Source organism: Ovis canadensis, chromosome X (assembly GCF_042477335.2).
Source record: "Ovis canadensis isolate MfBH-ARS-UI-01 breed Bighorn chromosome X, ARS-UI_OviCan_v2, whole genome shotgun sequence".
NCBI lineage: Eukaryota > Metazoa > Chordata > Mammalia > Artiodactyla > Bovidae > Ovis > Ovis canadensis.
In genome coordinates this window covers 125,964,952-125,971,340 of record NC_091727.1, presented here as the reverse complement: position 1 = coordinate 125,971,340, position 6,389 = coordinate 125,964,952, and the positions used below count along the sequence as shown (strand labels likewise).

The window sequence follows — 6,389 nt, the reverse complement described above, 5'->3', positions numbered from 1 at the left end:
TGATTCAGTACTTGTATATACTGAAAAACAATCACCGCAATAAGTCTAGTTAACATTTGTCTTCATATATAATCACAGATTTGTTTCTTCTGTGAGAACTATTCTCTCTGCAACTTTGCTAAGAGACCAAATATGCAATACAGTATTAGCTGTAGTCACCATGCTATAGATTACATTTCCATGCATGACATTTATTTTATAATGGAAGTTTGTACCTTTGAACTACCTTCACCATTTTACCCCCACTCCAACCCTCTGTCTCTGGCAAGCATCAATCCGTTCTCTGTCTCTATGAACTTGGATCATTTTCTGTTTTAGATTCCATATAGAAATGAAATAATCTAGTATTTATCTTTCTTTGTCTGACTTATTCCATTCAACATAATGTGCTCAAGTTCTATCCATGTTATTGCAAATGGAGAAATTTTGTTCTTTTTAATGGCTGGATAATATTCCATCGTGTGTGTGTGTCACGCACAGTTCAGTCGCTCAGTCGTGTCCAACTCCTTGCGACCCCATGAATCGCAGCGCGCCAGGCCTCCCTGTCCATCACCATCTCCCGGAGTTCACTCAGACTCATGTCCATCGAGTCTGTGATGCCATCCAGCCATCTCATCCTCTGTCGTCCCCTTCTCTTCCTACCCCCAATCCCTCCCAGCATCAGAGTCTTTTCCAATGAGTCAGCTCTTCGCATGAGGTGGCCAAAGTACTGGAGCTTCAGCTTCAGCATCATTCCTTCCAAAGAAATCCCAGGGCTGATCTCCTTCAGAATGGACTGGTTGGATCTCCTTGCAGTCCAAGGGACTCTCAAGAGTCTTCTCCAACACCACAGTTCAGACGCATCAATTCTTCGGTGCTCTGCCTTCTTCACAGTCCAACTCTCACATCCATACATGACCACAGGAAAAACCATAGCCTTGACTAGATGGACCTTAGTCGGCAAAGTAATGTCTCTGCTTTTGAATATATTATCTAGGTTGGTCATAACTTTTCTTCCAAGGAGTAAGCGTCTTTTAAATTCATCGCTGCAGTCACCATCTGCAGTGATTTTGGAGCCCCCCAAAATAAAGTCTGACACTGTTTCCACTGTTTCCCCATCTATTTCCCATGAAGTGATGGGACCGGATGCCATGATCTTCGTTTTCTCAATGTTGAGCTTTAGCCAACTTTTTCACTCTCCTCTTTCACTTTCATCAAGAGACTTTTTAGCTCCTCTTCATTTTCTGCCATAAGGGTGGTGTCATCTGCATTTCTGAGGTTATTGATATTTCCCCCGGCAATCTTGATTCCAGCTTGTGTTTCTTGCAGTCCAACGTTTCTCATGATGTACTCTGCATAGAAGTTAAATAAGCAGGGTGACAATATACAGCCTTGATGTACTCCTTTTCCTATTTGGAACCAGTCTTGCAAATGTGTGAATCTTGCACATCTTTTTCCATATCTTGGCTGTTGTAAATAATGCTTCAATGAACATGGGAGTACATATACCTTTTTGATTTAGTGTTTTCATTTTCTTCGGATAAATACCCAAACGTGGAATTGCTGAATCATATGCTAATTCTGTTTTTAGCTTTTTAGGAATCCCCATACTGTTTTCCATTGGGAAAAAAAATGGCACCTCACTCCAGTACTCTTGCTTGGAGAATCCCACGGACAGAGGAGCCTGGTAGGCTACAGTCCATGGGGTCGCTAAGAGTCAGACACAAATGAGCGACTTCACTTTCACTTTTCTGCATTGGAGAGGAAATGGCAACCCACTCCAGTGTTCTTGCCTGGAGAATCCCAGGGACAGAGGAGCCTGATGGGCTGCCGTCTATGGGGTTGCACAGAGTCGGACATGACTGAAGTGACTTAGCAGCAGCAGCATACTGTTTTCCATAGTGATTGCATCAGTTTATATTCCCACCAACAATATAATTCCTTTTACTTCACATCCTGGCCAACACTTATTATTTCTTGTCTTTTTCATAATAGTCATTCTAACAGGTTAAAGGTGATACCTCATTGTGATTTTGATTTTGATTTCCCTGATGATTAGTGATGTTGAGCATCTTTTGATATGACTATTCGGCATCTGTATGCCTTCTTTGGAAAAATGTCTGTTCAGATCCTCTGCCCACTTTTAATTGGATTGTTTTTGTTTTGTTTTGTTTTGTTTTTTGCTATTGAGTTTGTATGAGTTCTTTATATATTTTGGTTTGTTGTTGTCCTGTTACTAAGTCACGTCCAAGTATTTGTGACCCCATGGACTGCAGCACACTAGGCTCCTCTGTCCTCCACTATCTCCCAGAGTTTGCTCAAACTCATCCATTGACTTGGTGATACTAACCATCTCATTCTCTGCCACTCCCTTCTCATTTTGCCTTCAGTCTTTCCCACATCAGAGTATTTTCCAGTGAGTTGGCACTTCACATCAGGAGGCCAAAAGATTGGAGCTTCAGCTTCAGCATCAGTCCTTCCAGTGAATATTCAGAGTTGCTTTCCTTTAGGATTGACTGGTTTGATCTTCTTGCAGTCAAAGAGACTCACAAGAGTCTTCTCTAGCACCACAATTCAAAAGCATCAGTTCTTTGGTACTCAGCTTTCTTTATGGTCCAATCCTTACATCCATACATGACTACTGGAAAAACCATAGCTTTGACTAGATGGACTTTTGTTGGCAAAGTGATGTCTCTGCTTTTGAATATGTTGTCTAGGTTTGTCATAGCTTTCCTTCCCAAGAGCAAGCATCTTTTAATTTCATGGCTACATGAATCCTTTATCAGATATATGATTTACAAATATTTTGTTCCATTTGGTGGGTTGCCTTTTCATTTTTTTGATGGTTCTCTTTGATGTGCAGAATTTTTTGTCTAGTGTAGTTCCCTTTATTTGTTTTTGCTTTTGTTGCCTTTGCTTTTGGTGTCAGAGCCAAGAAAATCATTGCTGAGATGTGTGTTAATGAGCTCATGGCCTCTGTAGTCTTCTAAGAGCTTTATGATTTCAAATGTTATGTTCAAGTCTTGATTCCATTTAGATCTAAAATTTGTGTATTATATGATAGTGGTCCCATTTCATTCTTTTTCATGTGACTATCCAATTTTCTCACCACTTATTGAAGAGATTGTCCTTTCCACGTTGTATATAATTGGCTCTTTTGTCATAAAATAATAGGGTGGCTCAGACGGTAAAGCATCTGTCTATAATGTGAGAGACCTAGGTTCGATCCCTGGGTTGGGAAGATTCCCTGGAAAAGGAAATGGCAACCCACTCCAGTACTCTTGCCTTGAAAATCCCATGGAAGGAGGAGCTTGGTGCAGGCTACTATCCATGCGGTCGCCATTGAATTGAATTGAATTATTATAAATTCATGAATTTATTTTGGGGCTGTTTCTTGTGTTCCATTGATCTATCTTTTTTTAATATAGATTTATTTATTTTAATTGGAGGCTAATTACTTTACAATATTGTATTGGTTTTGTGAGACAGCAAAAGAGACACAGATGTATAGAACAGTCTTTTGGACTCTGTGGGAGAGGAAGAGGGTGGGATGATTTGGGAGAATTGCCGGGGTCCAGCCCCGATGGATCCAGGGTAATTCAAAGGGGAAACAGAGTTGGCATCTTAGAAAAAATTATTTAATTAGAAATATAAGATTAGATTAGGAGAGAATAGTGTAGTAGGAAAATTAGTGGAGAAAAGATGCTTAATAACTTGGTTTACGTGGAAAGCTAATAAAACCTCAAGACAAGAGGTCTGCACCATCTACATAGGCCACCGGCGCCCACTTGAATAGCGGAGGGTGCCCCGCCTTGGGCTCCCTCTCACGTGGGTCTTAGAAGCCAGGGCAAGTAAGTAGACATGGTGAGCCTCCATGCCCCGGATGGGAATTCAGCCAGAAAAGAAGAGGAGAAAAGACCACACGGGGGAAACCAGTCTTTCCAGTGACTGGTCCATCCTTTATTGTCTGGGAAATTTTTTTATACTTTTGGTTGTACATAGAGATCAATGGATAATACAAAGTTATGCAGCGTCAGCAGCCCTGACTCTTATCGAGACCAGGCTTTCTCTTTGCATACCTAGCTGTATACACAAGTCTTAGGTGATTTACATCATCTTCTGGACAGGAGGCCTATTAACATTTTACGGCCCTTTTCTGATAAGGGTCTGTCAACTAGAAAACTTATTTGTCTTAAAAGTGTTGTTCTTTCCAAAAGTCTGGTGCCACTCTCAGAAAGCACTAATTAAGGTTACATTCTTACATAGCAAGGACACAACGATTTATAACAAAGAAAGTGGAGTACAGTGATTTATAACAAAGAGAAAGTTTACTAACTCAAAAGCCTAGTGTTGCTAACATCAAAACTACTATATTCCTTTTTCTATATCCCAATTACATTGAATAATATCCTCCAGGTGCCTAAAAGATGAAGAATATGGAGGTCTGGCAGCAGTCATTGACTCAACAGTGAAACCCATCACCAATATAATTTTTAGCTCTTTAGAAAAGGCTCTATATCTTTAAGATGCTTTAAGCTTTGTGCCTCTCGCGGTTGGGGGCCGTAAACAATTCACATGTGTAGTTAAACCTGTCAGGCAAGTTAGAGAGCCATCAAAGGGGTATGAGATGAAAGATTCTTTTCATATGCAGGAGACTGTCAATTGGAGCTCTAAGTTAACTTTTTCCAGAGAAAGGTGGTTGGGGATAGCCCCCTGTTATGTCAGAAGAGTGGAAAGCACAGTACAATAAAGCAGGCAGACTCTGGTTTTGGGGGTAGATGTTCGAGAAAATTCAGCAAGGCTCCCTTAAGGCCTGACTCGCCTTTGCCTGTTGGACCCCTTAACCTCATGACCTTTGCCACAGGTGGGACTCCTCGTGCTGGCTCCCGGCAGAGAATGGCATTGAAACATGTATAATATCATATGTGAAATGAATCGCCAGTCCAGGTTTGATGCTATGTGTCCTTTTTATGATAATACCATACAGCTTTCATTCCTATAGCTTTGTAATATAGTTTGAAATCAAGGAGCACATCTCCAACTTTGTTCTTCTTTCTCAAGATTGCTTGGGCCATTTGAGTCTTTTGTGGTTCTATCCTAATGTTAGGAATCTTTGTTTGATTTCTGTGGAAAATGCCATTGCAATTTTGATAGCAATTGCATTGAATCTGTAGATCACTTTGGGCAGTATAGACATTTTAAGAAGCAACCCATGCTCCATCACATGAGCACTGAGTTTATTTCCATTTATTTGTTTCTTCTTCCATTTCCTTCTTCAGTGATTTGTCATTTTCAGGGTACAGGTCTTTTATCTCCTTGGTTAAATTTATTCTTTAGGTATTTTGTTGTTTTTTGGATGAAATTTTAAGTGGGATTGTTTTCTTAATTTCTCTTTCTGATAGTTCATAATTAATGTGGTTCTTTATTGATTTTAAGACATTTTTTAAAAACATATATTTATCCAGAGATTTTTGATGGCTTCAAACAGTATAAGAAACCAAAGTATACTGAATGCAATTTTGTCATCATGCTTTGAAGTAGACAGATAGTCTGGGAGGCTAAATTGTGTCAATTTTCGTGGATGAGGAACTTACTTGCCTGGAGCCACACAGTTAAATAATGACTGAGTTTGAAGGAGAATTCAGGCTTCCACCATGTATCTCTTGTACTCTACCACCATGTCATCACCAGATTACCAAACAATGGAGGGGTGTTGTTCCCCAATGTGCTACCCCTTACTCTTCTTTTTAGCATTTAAAGATTAATTTATTATATTATAATATATTCTCCTATTAGAACATTTGAGAATGGACACATAATCTAACATAATAGATAATTTCCATTTTTTTTCTTTTTTTGCTACCCACTTCTCTTGACAAATCCTGAGAATGTGGCTTTCAGTTGCTCCTCATTTTCCTTCTATGTTCACTCAATGGCTGCTAATAGCACATCAACAAAGAACAAGACCTGCTTTTTTTTTTCTTTCCTTTTTTTTGGGGGGGAGGGGAGAGTCATGCTGCATGGCTTATGGAATCTTAGTTCCCCGACCAGGAACTGAACCTGGGCCCTGGCAGTGACAGTGCCAAGTCTTAACCATTGGACTACCAGGGAATTCCCAAGACCTGCTTTATTAATTTGGTCTTTAACCACTCTGTTTTGCATAGGAACCCCTAGAAAGAGAGTTGGCAACTTTTCAAAAGCAGCGGTATCAAGGTTTCTGGTCCTTTCTTTTCTTTTCTGTCCAAGTACCCTGGTCACTCCCTGGATGTTACCATAGAAATAAGGAGATAAGTGGTCGCTGGCAAATAATGGATGCTTTGTTGGTTACTCCCATCTATCATCATCTCCTACACTGTAGTAGCAGTCCCTCAGGTGCGGCTTTGAAGAATGTGCATACCAGAATTCTGGAG

The 6,389-nt window shown here is 40.1% G+C and overlaps 1 non-coding gene across 1 annotated transcript; it reads right to left on the bottom strand.

Moving 5' to 3' along the window:
• Positions 1-6,018: 6,018 nt before the first annotated feature.
• On the bottom strand, positions 6,019-6,090 carry TRNAD-GUC (transfer RNA aspartic acid (anticodon GUC)). Its single transcript has one exon. It is a non-coding gene; the product is annotated as a tRNA-Asp (tRNA).
• Between the last annotated feature and the right edge of the window lie 299 nt (positions 6,091-6,389).